We start from the raw sequence: 19724 nt of genomic DNA, 5'->3' as shown, positions 1-19724 counted from the left end.
CACCTCCAAAAAGACACTTCCTAAATCAATGTTAGTGGGAATAATAAGCACTTGGAACATACCTACCTAAGCAGGCTAGGCTCATCATACCTATTCCTGTTCCTTTCTTCTGTAAGACTAGAAAATGAATACCGCAGCACAGCAAAGAGTGAAAAGCTAACTGTAGGGCACTCAACATGAAACGGATCATTTTCTTAACAGAAATTGGCAAGGACACCACCACTTGTTACAGGAACATTTCATGTAGTCCTGCTGTTATCACAAATACACTTGCAGCAACCTACACTATATATTAATTTGAGGAGGCTCTTGTAATAAGTAAAATGAAAAGAACACACATGTAAACACACACACACCAAATCAAAAAGGTATATATAAGGAAAATTAGGCCAAAATGTCTTGAAATAGTGTACCGACTGGAAAAAAAAAAAAAAACTAGCTCCTAAAAGCGAAGTTTAAATAACCATATAGAACAGAATCAGACTGAAGCTGCTTCATATCCCAATACCACAGGAAACGCATTTATGAAGAAAAATCTAGAAATAGAGCTGTTTAAGATAGGAACATTACTGCAATACATTCTAGAGAATGGGATCTGACCACAGACAAGAGTCTGACTTCCTGATATATTTGATTTGATAAGTACTATAAAACTTTTCCCTTCCAGGTGGTGAGTTGCCCCTTGGGTCAAAGATCTAAACCAAAAACCTGGCTGTAAAGTTAAGAGTAAACTATATCATCTTTGCTCCTTCCCATTTCTAAAGATCTTACAGTTTTTTTTTACCTCTTTTACAACATTCAATACTTTAAATCCAAAGGGCTTAGATTTTGATTTCCATTTTCTAGTAATTGCTTTTTTAGGAGTCAACAGTATTAATATGACCTTCTACATCTAGGCAATTCAGATCCTCTGTCTGAGCTTAAAAGAATAATTTCCTTAGTTGCCATTTGCTCCCCGAATACTGCTGACAGAGTACTCTCTAGGGAATTTTTAAACTCCAAAAACATGTTCCCAGTAACTTCTTTCTTTTCAACATTTGCTACCTACCTGAGGAAAAATTCCTTGAAGCCTGTTTGAGTATAAACATATGCAAGTGCTTCCAAGCAAAAATTCTAATCCTTGAAGCCTGTTTGAGTATAAACATATGCAAGTGCTTCCAAGCAAAAATTCTAAACCTTCTGGACTTTACTGCATATTTGAGAGCCATACATATATCCTCCCATAGTTCCCTTGTAAACAGTTATTCCACACTCTCTTCTGAAATCTTTTCTAAACTCCACTGATTGACTCTTATTTTTATCAAGCAATATTTTATATGCACATCTAATTATCCCTTTTTAACAGCAGTTTCTGTTCTAGAGTTGACTGAAAACTCTACCGAAGCTGTTTTTTCACTTAAGACTCCCCTATCTCTTTCTCTTTGCCTATACTTGGATATCAATCCCTGGTAGGAAAGGCAATCTCTAAACTGCAGTCCAAACTTCTCGCTGGCCTCATCCCACTCTTTTACCTTTCTCGCACTAGTCATTGGTTTCCAATACACTGGTTCCCTTTGCCAGTTTTCTCCAGCCCCCTCTTGCCTATTTTCTATACCCCCTACTAGCAGTCATCCCTATTGGCAAAATTTCCTTTCTTCATTCCTGTTTTGGCTTAGTTCTTACAATACTTTCTGCGGTTATGAATATAATATTTTGCATGTTTGTTATTGCCCTATTTAAAGATCTGCATCCAAAATCACACTCACCTTATTTCTTGACCCCCTCCCATTTCATAATCATCCCTTTGCACTTTCAATTATAACCTTCTGCATGTGTTATGTATATGAACCTCAACTCTGTAGCTCCAAAATATCCCTTCAAATTAGGTAATCCTAAACAACCTTGTACTATTGGGAGGAACAACTTATCCCACTTAACTCTTGCTATCTTTCCCTATCAAATAAATTCTTTCAACTGTGCATTAATTACTGTCCGTAACTTCTCCCTTGGTTAACAAAAAACATGCCTATATATAAAACTAAAGCAACTAAAAACATTTTCTTTGCTTCAATCATACTAACCATATCCATAATCAAGGGGTTGTTTCTCATTTTCTCTATTAACTTTCTGTTTAGACTCTTCCCACATATCCCTAGCTGCCATAACATAATTCTTTTTAATCCATACATCTAAATACTCAATCTTATGTCCCCATTTATAGGGGTATTGTTGAACCAATTCATCTGTGGGTACACAGTTTACTGCTATAGAGTTTGGTTTATCTTCATTAATGTTATATCCCCTAAAGACTTGACATTCTCTCAAACTATTCCACAGCACGAAAATGTCCTTTTTCGGATTTACCAATACAAAATAAATATCACCTGCAAATAAATCAAATTTTTCCTGTTTAGCATACCAACTACACCCTTAAATTTATGGGTCCCTTATTTTCTTCGCCAATGATTTTAAATACAAAGGAAATAACATATGGGAAGAGGACACCCCCTGCCTGGTTCCTCTATTCAAACACAGCATGATGGAGAGGAATCTTCCCACCTTAATTCTTGCCTCTGACGCTTCCTATATCTTCCTAATTAACCATATTATTCTATCAGGGAGTGCAACTGCTTCCATTGTCCAACTCAAATTCCCAGCTGACTCTTTCAAATGCTTTCTCAGCATCAAGAGTCAACAACAGAAGTATTTCCTTACATTCTTCTTCTCTACGGATCATCTTTTTCTATTAATGTTGTCAAATGTTTGCCTCCCCTCCACAATACCACAGTGGCCCATATCTATCATTGTTTACAACACCTTTGCCATTCTCTTATCAAGTATAGACAAACACTTTATAATCATTGTTTAAAATTGAAATAGGTCTATATGATGCTGGGTCTGATGATCTTTACCCTCTTTGGGTAGTACAGCCACTACAGCTTTATTCCAAGATTCTGGTGATTCCGCCTCTTAATTTCCAAACAATCACAGGAATACTCTGTCCCTTGAAACTCACCTGTTGACTGGTTATACATCCTCATTTTAATCTCATCTCTTCCTATTTTAGCAATTTTTTGAGCATTATTTTCCTTTAAGGATGGCATAATTAAGTCCTCCATAAATATTTCCAATTGTGCCTTTGTTTCCACATTCCTCTGCTTTATACAACGTCTCTGAAATATTTTTAATAGCACTACAGAATATTGGCTTATTTTTCTTGTCACAGGCTCTCTAAGTTTGGTGACAACCCTTTCAACTTTCTGTTACCTATGTAGGTGTGCTAAAAGTTTTTGTGCTCTAGAGTCATCAAAAAATAGTTGCTTCCCTTCTAAACCCATACATATTATGCAAATTCTCCCCATTTCCCCTTTAGCACTCTGCAGCTGCTTTTCCTCTTGTTCTGTCAACTTCCCCTTACTCTGCACAACTTTAATCTTTGTCAGCTCCTCTAAATAATTGTTTCCCATATCAATTTCATTGCTACCCTAGTTTTTATCGACTCACTAGCTATGCCTTCTGAAGACATTTTTCCTTAATAAATATTGACTCATTTTTACTACCCATTCTTTAAATTCATCTATGTTATCTATGAAAAAATGGTCACAAACTAAGCTCTCTGCAGACTTACAAAAATATAAAGAACTCAGAAATCTGACAAAAAAACACAAAGATAAAAAGGACTTCAATAACAAACCTCCCACAGCCCTAAAATCTAATCCTAAAAAATTATGGAACTCTATTAACCAAATATTATTTCCCGGTAATCTTAGCTCCCCCAATCCATGCCCAGACAAGACATCTGAAGAAACTGCCACTATCTTCAATACCTATTTTATCGATTCAATATCTAAGCTGCACCCTAACCCAAACTCCTCTACTACTACTAACATCTCCATTTTTTCTGAACCTACTCCTAATGCTATCTCCTCAAATTCCTTCTCCCTCAAACCTGTACCTACTAGCCACATCAAAACTCTACTCTCTAAATTAAAACCATGCTCAGCATCAGCTGACAATATTCCTTCCACTGTTCTTCTACTACCAGCTGATTCTCTTGCACTCCCTGTATCTATCTTAATTAATCGACCTGTCTCTGAATCTAAAGTCCCTTCCATCTGGAAAGAATGCTACACTCTACCTATACACAAAGGAGGTAACTCCTCTGATATCTCCAACTTTAGGCATATCACTATCCTCTCCCCTCTCTCTAAAGTACTAGAAAAATGTATTCATATACAAGTTATGCAGTATCTCATACAAGAAAATCTGCTTACACCCACTTAACATGGCTTCAGACCCAAACATAGCACTACAGCTTTATTATCCTTCCTCAACACAGTCTCTATAGCCATGGATGACCATAAACTTATTTCTTGCCTATTCTTGGACCTCTCAAAAGCTTTCGACACTGTCTCACACACTCTTCTGCTGCACAAATCTGCATAACCTCAACTTCTCCTCTGATACGGTTGCATGGTTCTCCAGCTACCTCACTGATAGATCTCAATCAGTGAGATGGCACTATGCACTCTCCCCTCCTCTCCCTGTCAAAATGGGTCTACCTCAAGGGTCTATCCTAGGGCCTTTACTTTTACTAATCAGCTCTATACTTCCTGTTCTCAGTCATCTTTAGTGCAATATGCAGATGACTCTACAGTCATCATCACAGCCAACTCTCTCTCTAAGCTCTTCTCAGCTACTCAGGCATCTTTTAACTTAGTTGAAACATGGCTCTCCAACAACCAGTTCATCCTTAACCTTAAAAAACAAAGCCGCTACTCTTCCTACCTAAAAAGTTCATAAATAATAAACCCTCCTTCTCCATTCAGTCCTTTAATAACACTCATTCAGGTAGAATCCAGTACTAAGCTGTTAGGAGTAACCATCGACGATCAGCTTAAATATGACTTGCATGTTAATAACTATCAAAAAGACAAACTCAAAACTAGGGCTCCTTTACCGTAACAAGAAATTCCTTACCTCTGAAGCAAAGATTACTCTCTCTCTTACCTACCTTCTACCCGCTCTAATGTACTATTCTCAAATTCTCACAAATCTTAACTCAGCACTCCTGACCAAACTCGAATCTACCTACAACAAGGTAACTAGATTTGCTGCCCAACAAACCTACAAATCCCATCACTATCACTCTCTCTAAAACACCTAAACTGGCTTCAATTACCCCACCAGCTTCTTCTCTCTCAGCTCCAGATCATCCATTCTGTCCTATACCAGCCTTCATACTGCCCAGCACTATCCCCTTTCATCTCCCATTATTCTCCCTCCAGACCTCTCCGAAGCTCCAACGAAGACCTACTACAAATCTAGAAACCCAAGTCTAAATTTGGACGCAACATGTACAGCTATCACCCCACTATTGCCTGGAATAGGCTGCCACTAGAAATCAGGACCCTTACGCATCCTAAACAATTTAAGACAGCCACCAAAGAGTACTTTAAAAGTCACTGGTCCTGCCACTGCACTCTCCCTCCTTAACATCCCCTACTTCTCATACCTTAATCTACTTTCTGCCCTTAACTCACTCTTCTCACTAGCTCTCTCTAATCTTCTTTGACTACTCGTTCTACTGTCTCCTAAAACCTATTAAGCAAATTGCCTCAGAGAAACATTCTATTATAATTGTCTTGCCTTCATGCAACTACATCATGAAAAAAGTGGGTTTATTAACCACTTGCCAAAAAAACTATACACATCTTTATGACATATTTCTTTTTATACATCTTGAAATAGTTATGCTATACTCCTGATTATCGATACTATATAACATTGTATTGCTACTTAATGCCGTGTAACATTGCTGTTTAATGCTAATTTATAATGAAAATTGTATAATATGTTGGAGCTTTTCTCCCCAGGCCTCCGCTGAAAAAGGGCTCTTCAGCTCAGTCGGACAATCCCAGTCAACAAATGTAAAATAAAATAAAATAAATTTAACACGCAGGTAGGAAAGCACCAGTGTACTGTTTTTACTTCATAATCCTCCAACTTTATTGTATTTTCTATTGTGCATGATATGAAACAGTTATTGGATGTGGCCAAAGCTTTCAATTAAATATGCATGTTCTTGTGGAAAAAAAAAGCTCTATCCAGTCTAACCCAGTTACTGTACCTTCGTAAATAATATGCAAATTCTGTCCGATTTCCTAGTACTGAATTCATACCTTCCATATCAAATATTCTCATATATTTCCTCAGAAGTCTATTCTTTATTTGATATATTTGACTTTTTAGGTTCCTGACACATCCACACTACTGCATATCAAGTTCCAGTCCCCCAGATAAATAATATTCACGGTCAAAAGTTGAAAATTTCTCCCAATTTTTTTTAATCTTCATAACACCTGCTTTTGGTAGACAAAAGCTCCTTGCTACCACAGATCTACTATTACTGTCATCTTTTTCTTCTTACTCTATCACTATTGGAGGTCCTCTAGTAATAATTACTCACCTTTTCCTTTGTTCCTGATTTTCTGCTCAATGTCTGTCTTGAAATCCTCTGTCAACTTCACATGCTCTTTTGATCCAAATGTGCCTCCTGCAACATTGCTATTTGTACCCCACCATGCCTTCGTACAACTCAATACACTTCACTTTTTCTACACTCTTAAGGCCATTTACATCCCAGAATAATATGGGCAAAGTAACCATTATGATAAAAGAAATTATTGCTCCTACCTATCAGAGCAGTAGCTACACCATTTTGGGCATAGTATGAGACCCTCATTTGGGGTGGGGCCCCTCTATTGAGCAAAAAAAAAAATTGGAACAGGGGTGGAAAAAATTCATTGACAACAACTTTTCACAAAAACATAACAGTCCAACAGACTCAAAATCAGGTAAAAATGGGAAGTTTTACTGAAAGTTAATAATTTAACTGTCATGTGATGCATAACCAAATGACATAGATTTAACAATTTAAATAAACTACACAGATATTAGGAATAAAGCAGAATTCAACAAAATCCACATCTCTTTGCAGGCATAGCCCAAATGGTTTTATGCTGGATGTTCCAAGTTTTCAAGGGCCTTTGCTCCTGTTTTCACTATCTGCAGGTTGAGAGGTATGCCAACATTACATACTTTGCTCAAATCCTGCCTTCCCTTAAACCTCATTTATCTTCCTCCCAAACACTAATTTGCATGTATTGGTCCCACACATTTCATTTATTTCTATGTAATTTTCCCCTTCACCATTTCTAAAGTTCCCACTTTCCACTTTGTTTTTGCCTTTCAGAATATTCAGTACTTCAAAAACAGTTGGTTTAGACTGTGATTTCCATTTTCTAGTAACTGTTTTTTGGTAGCCAACAGAATTAAACTTACCAAGGCCTTACAAAACTGCACTCCCGAAATGTATGTTTCTAGTTATATCTTTCTTCTCTACTGCTTCTCCAACATTTGATACCTACCTGAGTAAAAACTCTGTCTGCTTGGGGTATAAAAATAACTATGCAAACGCTTCCAAGTAAAAATCCTAAACCTTCTAGACTTTCATACATAATTTAGGAGTCATACATATGTCCTCCCATTGTTCTTTGTAAATTGCTTTTCCAGCACACTTACAAATCTTTTCTAATCTCCACTGATTTATAAGACTAACTAATTACCCCTTTTTCAAAAGCAGCTTCTGTTCTAGATTCAACTAAAAACTCTACCAGAGCTAGTCTTTCAGTTAGGATTCCCCACCAAGCCATGGCATTCCAGTAAATTCTTGAGATTTAACCCTTTCTTATACACCATAGTGGGTGCATTGCAGACTTTATTAAATAAATCCCAATTCTTGTTTAAAATAATTTTTATTATATTACTATCCATGTTAAATCTCGTAATGAAAGCCTTCAAATAACTATTACCGTCTTGTCCCATTTCCTCTCCAATGTTAGCTGTCAAAATGTTACGGCCTTCAGTGGAATTTAAGATGGGTAAAAAATATCCTCTTTCCCTTTTAAAACTAAATTCTTGAAAATTCATCAAGTAATGGTTCAGGGTAGCCTCTATTACTAAACATGTTGTAAAATAAATAACATTCCTTTTGGAATTGCTCAAATAATGTTATCATATGGGCTGCTCTTACCAATTGCCCTTTAATAAGGGTATGCTTTTGTGCAAAGGGTTGTGCACTGGAAAAATTCAAAAAAGTATTCAAATAAGTTGGCTTCCTATAAGCAGTTGACAAGTACCTCTTATTAATAAAATATTTTGAAAGCAAAACATCCAAATATGCTGTTTACTACTAAATTTATATGTTGTAGTCAGAAAGTTGGTACTTTCACGGATATACTTTATAAAAGATAGCAGTTTCCCTACACTGTATTGACAGACAAAACAAATATGGTCCAAGCAACGCAAATGCAGCCTAAGTTTATTCTTAAACTGACTTTCATGTATATACATGTGTTCCCATTGCAGCATCACTACATTTGCAAATAACGAGCCAATCTGTGAACCCACTGCTGCACCCTCTTTTTAGAGATGTATCTTATCCTCAAATAAAATAAAATTAATTTTTAATATAATCTCAAGCAACTCCTCAAAAACATTAATCCTATCCTGGGGTACTCCCTTTCTTGTCAAATAAACCATGTTCTATCCAGAGTGTGGGGGATCACAGCATAAACATCTTTAACATCCACTGTAACCAGGATATCAGTGGTCTGAAACCTAAATTGATCACTTTCTCTAAAACCTGCCACTAATCCTTACATACATTAGTTTCCTCATCAAGTAAATGCTTCAACTTAGCATCTAAATATTTAGCAGCAGCTAAGTTCCATTCTGTCAACCAGGGGAGAAGTTGTGAACAATAATTAATAGAGCTGAAGGAACCTATCTGGGAAGGGAAGAGGGAAGGGTCAAGTAGGAGAAGTTGATTCTTCCACTATAACAAGGTGGTTTAGAATTAGTTGATTTGAAGTGATATTTTCGAATTGCCACTCTTGATTCCAAACTTAGGAGATGGCTAATCAGTATGCAAGACACTGTTCTCATAAGCGCTAGATTTTCTATTTTATGCAGCTTTTCCCTGCAGTAATGGCATTTTATGGCGCTTAGCTCAGCATGTAAGTGTGGTACGATTAAAATGCATACAATATCTGCAATGAAAGATGCTGTGCAGCAGGACCAAATAAAACTCCCAATGTGAATGTATGTCTCAAGAGGGCATCTGTCTCCTCACTCTATTTCTATCAAGCATTTTTAGCAATGGGATTTCAGGAAGAAGAATTATAACAGATGACTACTTGTGCAAAATAAACAAAAAGGACTACTCAAAGAGTGTCTACTTTTTTTCATTCGGACCGGACATCATACAAGGTTGTGAAACGGGTGATGTCTTCTTGTGCTCTTCATTTCTTTCCCTGCAATGGCATAGAATTTTCATCCAGGCCCAGTTTATGCACATCTGTAACCACCAGCATATTTTCAACAGTTCTATAACATTTGACAGTGTGGATAAATAACTATGGACAAAAGTTTATGACATTGTTCAAGGGGTGACGATAAAAAAAATATTTACACACAAGATTTAGAAGGCAAAATGGCTGTATGTGGAGGTATTACAGGTTTACCTTTACATGTGCGCATTGCACAAAGGCGAACAGCAATTTTCTGAAAGGCAGTTTGCAAAGTTTGCAAACGTCGAACGGAAAAAGGTTTGAATGTGCAATGAGCGAATGCACAGCGAGATTCGCTCATTGCACACTTGACATTCTAATAAAGTGGGGGGGTGGTGCAGGGGTGCTTGCCCCCCTGCTTTTCAGTTTGTTCTTTTTTGTTCGACATTAATGTTCGAAAAACAGCAAATTGAAAAGCAGATTTGCTGTTTTTTGAACATTGACTGTCGACGTTTTCACTTTCGTGGTTTTGAGTCACTCATATAAGCAGTCGAACCACTGTGATTCGTGTTTATGAAGGTAAACCGGTTTTACAAGTGGCCTGGGAAAGGAGGAAAACATATGGCAATGGAGATAGAGAGCCTATATAAAAATGAAAGCAAATTTACAGAGAATACATAAAAACAAGTAAGGAGGCATTTTAAATGAGCACTCCTATGAATTAGGTAACAGAATGGGAAAGACAAGATACCTCTTCTAGAAGGCTGGCAATACCAAAGGAATCATCCCGGTAAAAAATGGGCATGGTAAAAGGCAAAGATGGGAGGAACCCAGCAGAAACAGAAGGTTAAGAATATGCAGTAGAGTACCCACCCAAACTATACAAGGACCCTAACAATGGTATATTCTCTGATACAGTGGCAGGCATCCGGGAGAGTAAAGTTAAATGGGCCCTAGAAAATCTTGCTAATATCGAAGCTGCAGGAGGTGGCATCATTCCTGCACAATTGCTTAAAATCCTGTAAAATGTGTTTAGAATGGTGCTATAACAGTGTTACTTGCAACTTGACAGCAAATTTGGAAAACTCAGCGGTGGCCAATGAACGGCAAAAGGTTAATTCATATTCCACGCCTAAAAGAGGTCAAGTGTAAAGAAAGCACAAATTATTTAACAACTGTACACAAGCTAGCAAAGTAATGCTCAAGATCCTCCAATATATGAGCCAAGAAGTCCCTGACATACAAGGTGTGTTTCCAAGGGGAGGAGGCACCACATATCAAACTGCTAACTCTATATCCAGCAGGTGTTGACAAAAGTTCAAGAGAAAATATTTACTTTTGTTTTATGAACTATCTAAAGCCTTTGAATTTAAGGACTACAATAAACTGTGGCAAGCTCTTAGAGAAATGGGGATGTCTGCCGACCTAGTCTCCTGATTAAATTGTATGCAGACCAAGTTGCAGCAATTTGAATGGAATATGGACTATTGGGCTGGTTCAGGATTGGGGAATGAGTGGGAGAAGGATGCATTCGGTTAACCTACTACATTTGTACACTGAATATATCTCGAGAAATGTTGAGTTACACAAATCAGATGCAGGACTCAGATATGCAGATGACACCACTCTGATGACAAAATGAACAGGAGATGACAGCCTGTTGATGAATGTGAAAGCAGAAAGTGCAAAATCTGGCTTGCTGCTCAACATAAAAAAAGATTATGTCATCCAGTCCCATCAGTTTTTTTGCATATATATGGGGAAGTACAAGCAGTAATAGATTTTCATTTTCCTGTGCTCAAGGACCTCTGCAGATGGTGACCGCAGTCATAAAATTAAAGGCCACTTGCTTCTTGCGAAGAAAGCTATGGCAAATCTAAACAAGATACTAAAAGCCTCACATTTTCAACTAAGGCCCATATTTAATGCAAAGGTTATCCCAGAAAAAAGCATATGGACGTGAGAGTTGGAGCTGGACTGTAAATAAGACTGTATACTGGAAAAAAATATGCTTTTAATCTGTAGAACTGAAGAAAACTGAGAAATCCATAAGCTTAAAAGCAGTCAATAATCAAGAAAATAAACCTGTTTGTTCACTGGAAGGTCTGACACAAACTAAAACTCAAACCCTTAGACCACTGAATGTGAAGAGACGATTCAACAGAATGTTGTTGATGCTGGGGGGGGGGGGGGGGGGGGACAAAGCAAAAGATGGGGGTGGAAGGGGCTAAGACAAAAAGACAAATTTAATGAAGCAATGACATTTTCTGGAGATTTTGTTTCCTGCCCTGCTTCGTCCTACTGCGTTCTAATAGCCAGGTTTAGCAGCTCTCTCTTAACTTTCCCTTGGCTTGCCAGATTCAAGCTGGGGCCAGTCACAGAGACTAAACATGTCCAGAGGAATCTCACTGTCACCTTCCACTGTTTTAACAACTTATTTTTGTCTAGCTGTTCCCTCCCAACCCTGCATGGTTGCATGAACACACGCAAGGGTAGGCATGCAATGGTGTGGCGTGCAGCATTTTACCTTGCCTCCTCAGCAGCTCAGCCATGTCATCATTCTTTCCCCTCTTTGGACTACGCCCCCTACATCAACATCTCCAGCCTTCATCAGAGATGACTGATGATAATGCCCAAGCATCCCCCCCCTCCTTTTCCATTCCATCAGTCACCCTAGCTGCTAACTGAACTGGGGTGGCAGGGCTGCAGTCAGGACTTCATCCCTCTAAACCACCAGAGTGGCTAATGAAGTAACAATTATGAATTTGCAAAAATATAAAGTAAAAGCAGCAGCTAACAGATGAGCCTGGTGTTTTAAAGTCCTTAAGGTGAAGAAGAGTCAAACTCTTAATGACTTAGCAGCAACAAACGCACTTAACAAGTCATGATTTTCTTAAGAATCCAACTTATTAGCAGCACTCATGTGCAACAAAGAAGCCATTACAAATTTGAGCCATGGTAAGGGGATCATACACATACTTTGTGTCAAGTGTTAGCGGGCCAACAGTGTTTTAATGTTCATTTTTGAATTCACATACCTAAAAGGGCATTTTTTTTTTTAATCCGGTAACTTTGCCACTTTATGTTCACGTGATGACACATTAAAACATCAAAGCTAGTTTGCCTTTATAAATCTTGGACTTTTTCCCACTCCTCAAATCTCTAATCCAAATTAACTCACGAAATTAAAAAAACAAAAAAAAAGCAGCAGTCTCTGCAAATATCTAGGGGAATCGTGTCTTTTTTTTTCTGAAGGATTCATCCAACGCTACTAACAAAAAGGGGCAAAGCATAAAACATATGGGAAAATATAAACGCTACAGTGGTATTACACCAAAATCCTGGCTAGAGCAATTCAGAGTTTATTGAAGATGTGCAAGATTCTATCTGCTATTACTTTTTCAGATTAAGGACCAGTATAAATTTTTGGTCATGGGAACAACTTCACAAAAAGGTAAAGGTTCTGTTAGCAAACCTGAACTAAGCTCCATGACACTGCAACTACCCAATGCTATGCTAATGGAAACAAATCTTGTCTGAAAGAACATCGTATCGTACACAAAGTAAATTGTACACATAAATACAAAATGCATCTTCACTATTGTTCTGGGAGCAATTAGGTGGAATTTTGCCTAAAAATCACTGAGTTTTCTGTGGAAGTATTAATGGCAGAGACTGTGAAATTACATACGGTTTATAGCACTCTAATGTTCTACTTTTGTCAAATACATGACAGCATTACTGCCACATTCAATCAAAATACTGCACAATGCTCTGATAAAAAGGGAGTAGGTCAGTGGGTAGAGTACTAAATATGCAATATGCAGCAACCTCAGAAATGACTACATTAATGAGGGGCTTGCAGAGGCCAAACTCTACCAAAAAGTTTCAAACTATTGTGGGAACATCATATGGGCCTTTTTTATTTTTTTACAAACCAAAATGACATTCTCTCTGCTGCCACTTATACTGGTTCCTAAATTCCTTGAGCAGAGAGTCTGGATACAATACGTAAACCTACGTCCTTCTTACTCACTAATGAAGTTACAGTCCAACTTTGTAGTACTGTGACTAAGGTATACATTTTTTTTTTTAACTCCTTTAGATACAAGATGTAGGTGAGCATACATTAACAGAAAAGAAAACAAACCATAGTTACATTTTTTTCCATTTAAATACATACATTATACATCACATATGCTTTCTTTCATTATAGCCATCAATCCAGCATTACATACATTTTTTTCAATTCCTGCCTTTCCTTAAACCTCACTCCTCCTGAACATTACTCTGCATATACTGTTCCCACAATTTCCATTTATTTAAATACAATTTCCTCTTCCCTTTTCTAAAAATCTCACTTCCAGCTCTTTTCTTTCTTTTTCAATATTCAGTACTTCAAACAGTTTAGACTTTGAATTCCATTTTCTAGTTATTGCTTTTAGATTTGAACTTAACAAGGCTTTACTATGTCTACCCAATCCAGATCCTTGGGACCCAGCTCAAAAGAATCATTTCCTCAGTTACAGCAATTTGTTCACCCAATATTTCTGTTAGAGTAGACTGGATGGAATTTTTTAAAATCTGCAAAACTCATACTCCCAAAACATACATTTCAAGTTACTTCTTTCTTACCCATCACACCTCCAACATTTGCTGTCTACACAAGGAAAAATTATCTGAAGTCTACTTGGGGTAAAAGAAATGCCTGTGCAAAAAAGCAAACATCCTAAAACTCTAGGGACTTTGTTGCAACCTGTATTAAATGTACAGCATTTTACGTAGATAAGTGTAATCGAAAACTAAAAGATCATATCATTGAGCATCAATCAGAGATATATAGAAAATAGAAGTTATGTTCTTACCATAACGTTCCATGTTAGTTGTCTTCTTCTCGCCTTCTTCTTGCTGGATGGGTTCGGAGCCGACCTCGGCTCCGACTCGGCCACTCTAAAAGCTCGAGAGTTGGTTCCACCGGCTCGAGGCTCCCCTTATATCCCACAATGCTAGGCGAGAGTTACCTCAGATCTCGTTTGTAAGCTAACCCCAGCTTATAACAGTAACAGTATAACTGTAAAACAGAATCCACCTCTAACAACAGGAAGAAAGAAGGGTGACCTACATCCTGAAACAAGAAATATGCATAATAGCATATGACTAAGAAAGAGGTGGTAGAAAGTGAGGTCACGCTCACAACTCCTCTAGGTCTGTCCAGGCCAGGGCGGAGGAGGGTGGGACAGAAGAAGGAGAAGAAGACAACTAACATGGAACGTTATGGTAAGAACATAACTTCTATATGTTAAGTTGTCTATCTCGCCTTCATTCTTGCTGGATGGGACCGGCCCCTAGCACCTTGTCCCGGGTGGCCTAACGGAACAGACTCCTGAGAACAGTGGAACCAAAGTTAGCTCTATGCCTAGAAGCTAAATCCAACTTATAATGAGAAATAAAAGTGTGAGGAGTAGCCCAAGTAGCCGCTGCACAAATGGTGTCAATAGGCAGTCTGTCTTGGAAGGCTAAAGAAGTAGCCAAAGCTCTGGTGGAATGGGCTTTAGGTTTATTAGGCAATTTTTGTTGTCTGATTTCATATACCAGGGAAATCAAAGATGTTAGCCATCTGGATAATGATACCTTTGACACTGAAAGTCCCTTTCTGCTTTCCGCATAGGAGACAAACAGCTGATCAGATTTTCTAAATTGTTTTGTTCTATCCAAGTAGTACCTTAATTGACGATGAACATCCAGGCAGTGTAATTTTGTTCAGACCTATTGGAATACTCTGGAAAAAAGACAGGAGGTCAATGCTTTGGTTTAGATTTGATGTTGAAACCACCTTAGGCAAAAAGGACGGTTAGTTCGTAAGGATACTCTGTCCTTATGGAACAAAAGATAAGGAGGACGACAACTGAGTGCTTGAAGTTCTGAAACTCTTCTAGCTGATGTGATAGCCACCAGAAAGAGAGTTTTCCATGATAATACCTTCAAGGAACATGAAGCTGCAGGTTCGAAAGGGGAAAGAATCAAAGAAGCAAGAACTAAATTTAGGTCCCAAGGAGAAGGAGGATTTCTTATAGGAGGTCTGAGAAGAAAAACTCCTTTCAAAAAGGCTTTGCAAAGTTTGTGGGACATTAGGGCAGATTCAGAAATACCCACATGGAAGTTAGAAATAGCTGCCAATTGAACCTTAAGTGTAGATGGAGATGAACCTGCATGGAAGAGTTCAGCTAGAAAATCAAGGACTAGTTGGATGGAAGCGGTGAAAGGATCTATGTCCTTTCCTTGTGCCCAATATGAGAAACGTTTCCACTTACTCAAATAAATCTTCCTAGTGGAAGATTTATGGGAAGCTATCAATATATCTGTAACAGAGTGAGATAATTGAGGAAGCCTGGCTACGGTTGGAACTGGAGGAACCAAGCAGTGAGGTTCAGAGAGGGGAGGGAGCGATGAAACTGACCCAACTGGTGGATCAAAAGATCTGGAACTAGGTCCAGATTCCACGGTCGCTCCAAAAGAAATCGATGTAGAAAGGGGAACCACACTTGTCGAGGCCAGTAAGGAGCAATGAGGATCAATGAGGCCTTCTGAGCGATAGCTTTCTGTATTACTTGAGAGATCAGTGGGAAAGGAGGAAATGCATACAGAAGTCCCCGGCGCCAAACTTGGACTAGAGCGTCTCTGCTGGGTTGGCCTGGTAAAGGGAATAGAGTGAAATATTCTCTGCACTTGCTGTTTTGGGGAGTAGCAAAAAGATCGCAGCAAGGCTGACCCCACTTGAGAAAAATTTCTCTCACTACAGAGTCTTTCAGAGACCACTCGTGAGGCATGAGTATAGCTCTGCTCAACTTGTCCGCAATGTGATTGGACTTCCCGGGGATGTGCATTGCTATCAGAAAACGCTGAGAAGAAATCGCCCATTGCCACAGTATGAGTGCTTCTCGACACAGGGGGTATGATCTGGTTCCGCCTTGTTTGTTGATGTACCACACTACAGACATATTGTCTGTCTGGATTGCAATTGTTCCCAAGGGAAGAGAGTCTTGAAGGGCTTGCAACGCTAAAAGCACTGCTCTCATCTCCAGAACATTGATGTGCAAGTGGCATTCGTTTGGTTGCCATGTGCCCTGGACTGTCCTGCCCTGATAATGCCCCCCCCCACCCGATCAGGGAGGCATCCGTTGTCAGAGTAGCAACCAGAGGAGGTGGAACAAATGGTCTTCCCGACAGGAGCTGGGGGGAAGACATCCACCACATGAGATGCTTTTTGCATGCTTGCGTGATCATAATGGTGTGAGACATTGGAAGTTCCTGTTATGACCATTGAGTAAAAAGCATCCACTGAAGGATTCGCATGTGGTATCTGGCCAATGGAAGGAGAGGTATGGCCGCTGCCATGATTCCCAACACCTTTAGAACTAACCTGGCTTTGACTCTGTTGCTGTTGAGAAGAAGTGACACCAATTTGTGAATGTCTGATATCCTTTGGTGAGTTAGCCTTGCAGACATGTTTATAGTATCTAGATTTGCGCCTATGTAGGTAATAGTACGACAAGGCAACAAAACAGACTTTTCGCAATTTATTGAAATACCCAGTTTTTGACAAACGCGAAAAGTATAATCTCTGGCCATCAGAAGGAGATGCTTGGTGGGAGCTGTGAGAAGCCAGTCGTCCAAATATGGAAACACCTGGAATCCTTGTCGCCTCAGGTGAGAAGCTACCACTGCCATGCATTTGGTAAACACCCGGGGGGCAGTGGTGAGACCAAAGGGCAGGGCCCTGAACTGAAAATGACTGGTTCCCAGCCTGAAGCGGAGGAATCTTCTGGAGCGTCTGTTCATTTTTATATGATAGTACGCATCCCGAAGGTCTATAGAGCACATCCAGTTTCCTTTGCCCAAAAGGGGAAGAATGGATTGCAGCGTGACCATCCGAAATCTTGTTTTCTTGACTGATTTGTTCAAGACACTGAGATCCAAAATCGGTCTCCAGTCCCCTGTTTTCTTTGGAACTAAAAAGAACCTTGAGTAGATTCCGGATCCTTGTTGGTCTGCTGGCACTGGCTGAATTGCTCTTTTTGCAAGCAGTTTTGAAATTTCCAAAGCTGCTATATCCCTTTGAGCGGGTGGAACATCTGGAAGGGATTTTTTTGACTGATTTGGAAAACGAAGAAAGGGGATAGAATAGCCTTCGGAAATGATGGACTGTACCCATTTGTCTTGAGTCAGGGATAGCCAGGCTTCTGGGTACAGTGACAATCTTCCCCGACTGCCTCCGAAGATGGGCAGTCGGGCAACACCTCAGGGATGCTGAAAGGGCTTGTCAGGAAAGGCTTCCCGATTGCCCTGGTTCTGCGGACCCCTGCCCCTAGGGCGACGCCTACCATTGTTATTCCCACCTCTGCCTTTGGTAGGAAACGACTCTGTCGCCAGGCGAAGTCCCTTGAGATTGTTTACGGAACCACATCTTCCCACCCTTCTGGCCTTTGGGGTAAGGCCTAGAAGGAGTCGAAAACGGACTCACGGCAGAAAGGGTCTTGCCATCAGTCTCGCACCTAGTCAGGGTTTCTTTCACTTGAGGACCAAAGAGAGATGATCCATCAAAAGGGGAGTTCGTGAAAGACGCCTTGAAAGGGTCCGAAACTGCATAGCCGCATCCAGGCGTGCCTACGTAAGGCTACACCTGTCCCTGCGGCTCTGCTCGCTCCATCGGCCGCGTAAGAGAGGAGGCGCATGGAGGAGTTGGATATGGAATTAAGGGTAGCCAGCTGCGTGTTCATCTTTCTTGAAACCCGCAGCTGTAGGATCTTTAACATTTCACTCGCTTCCTTGATCAAGTCCCTTTGAAGACGAGTGAAATGGCACAGGTAGTTCAGCGAACGCATGGTAAATGTCGCTGAGGAGAACATCCGCTTCCGTCTATCCATGGACCTAGATTCCTTGTTAGGTGGATGGACAGGTACTGAAGGATCAGCCAGTTCCTTCTTTGTGGCAGCAGCTACCACCATAGCATCCACAGAAACTCCTTTTGATAAAAATTGCTTGTCTGATGGAGCTGTGATGAACTTAGAGGGTCTCCTGGGAGTGGGGTCCACTGAATCAGGAGCCGACCATGCCTGCTTAGCAACCACCTGCATGAGGGGGTCAAGGGAGGGACACCCAGGAGGTGGAAGGACGAGAGCCAACGCCTCAAGATACACAGATTCGTCCTCCGAAGGGTTGAGGGCTGGCCAATTTCCCTCTGTTTCAGGATCTCCAGAATGTCTGCAAATGAGACATCTTCAGAAGGGGAACGGGGAACCCTCAGAATCATCCAAATCTGTGTCTGACGTGATAGACTCAGGTGAGTCAATGTGTTTCCTCTTGCACTTCCTCTTCCGAGGGGGCTCTTCTGCCAAATCAGGAGAGGCCTTGGAAGAGGATGAAATCCCCACAGGGGGCTCCTGAGGAGCTGGCTCTCTGCGGTCCGGGATGAGGGAGTGAGTCGACTTACCCTGAGGCAGCATAGAGGGAGGGGCAGACGGAGCCGACTGTGGAGTAGAGCCAGGCTCTAACACACTCCGCATGACCTCGAATGCACCCCTGTCAGGCAGAGCCAGAGGTCCCCGCCCCGAGGAGCTAAGAACCCCCCTCGGCACCGACAGTGATGGCTCCGAGGCCGATGTCGGAGCCGAACTCACCAGCGCCAAGCCCCGAGAGGAGAGGGGGTCGGACAAGGGTCCGATGCCACTCACCCTCGAGCCGACGAGGGAAGTCTGGCGCGGAGATTCCTCCAAAGAAGAAAACGGAGCCGACGACGGAGCCGAAGACAATTGTCTCGGCCCGGCAATCACAGTCTCGGTTCCGACGCGACCCGGCTCCGAACTCAAGAGAGTCGAAGGAGGAAAATGTTGATGGACCGGGCAGGCATCGACTGATGAGTCGGGCTCTGAAGCATCTGGGCTAGTGCCTCGGACTTAAGTAGTCGACTCACTACCCTCTGAAGGTCATGATCGGACAGCCTCGATGACCTAGAGGAATGAGATTTTGGCTCCGCTCAGACAGCAGGGGAGATCCTGGAGCTGAATGAACGGAGCCAAGAGATGGTGACCTAGACCTCTTCCTAGTTGTCGGCTCCAAGGTCTGGTCGAGCCGACACGGAACTCAATACCCTCGGCCCGGCCGGAGCCGAGGGAGCCACAGAAACTGTGGACTGAGACTTATCGGCTCCAGCCGGAGCCGATAAAGGCAAAGGTTGAGCAACCTGAGGTCTCGGCTCAGAAGCCAGAGCCGAAGACCTCGATGCCTTAGAGGGCTTCCCTGTTGAAACTGACAGGGAATCCTCTGGCTTCAGTAAGCCTCTAAGAATTAATTTGTTTTTTCTTTCCTGCAGGACCCTGGGGCTGAAGCCATGGC

At 40.7% G+C, this 19724-nt stretch overlaps 1 protein-coding gene across 1 annotated transcript in view; it reads right to left on the bottom strand.

The window, feature by feature from the left end:
• The window catches only part of ERC1 (ELKS/RAB6-interacting/CAST family member 1), a 3640161-nt gene that overhangs the window by 2334297 nt on the left and 1286140 nt on the right, over positions 1-19724 (bottom strand). The window lies entirely within an intron of this gene.

The sequence above is a fragment of the Protopterus annectens genome, chromosome 11.part0 (genome assembly GCF_019279795.1).
Source record: "Protopterus annectens isolate FY-2018-M chromosome 11.part0, PAN1.0, whole genome shotgun sequence".
NCBI classification, from domain to species: domain Eukaryota; kingdom Metazoa; phylum Chordata; order Ceratodontiformes; family Protopteridae; genus Protopterus; species Protopterus annectens.
This window is presented reverse-complemented; position numbering and strand designations above follow the sequence as displayed.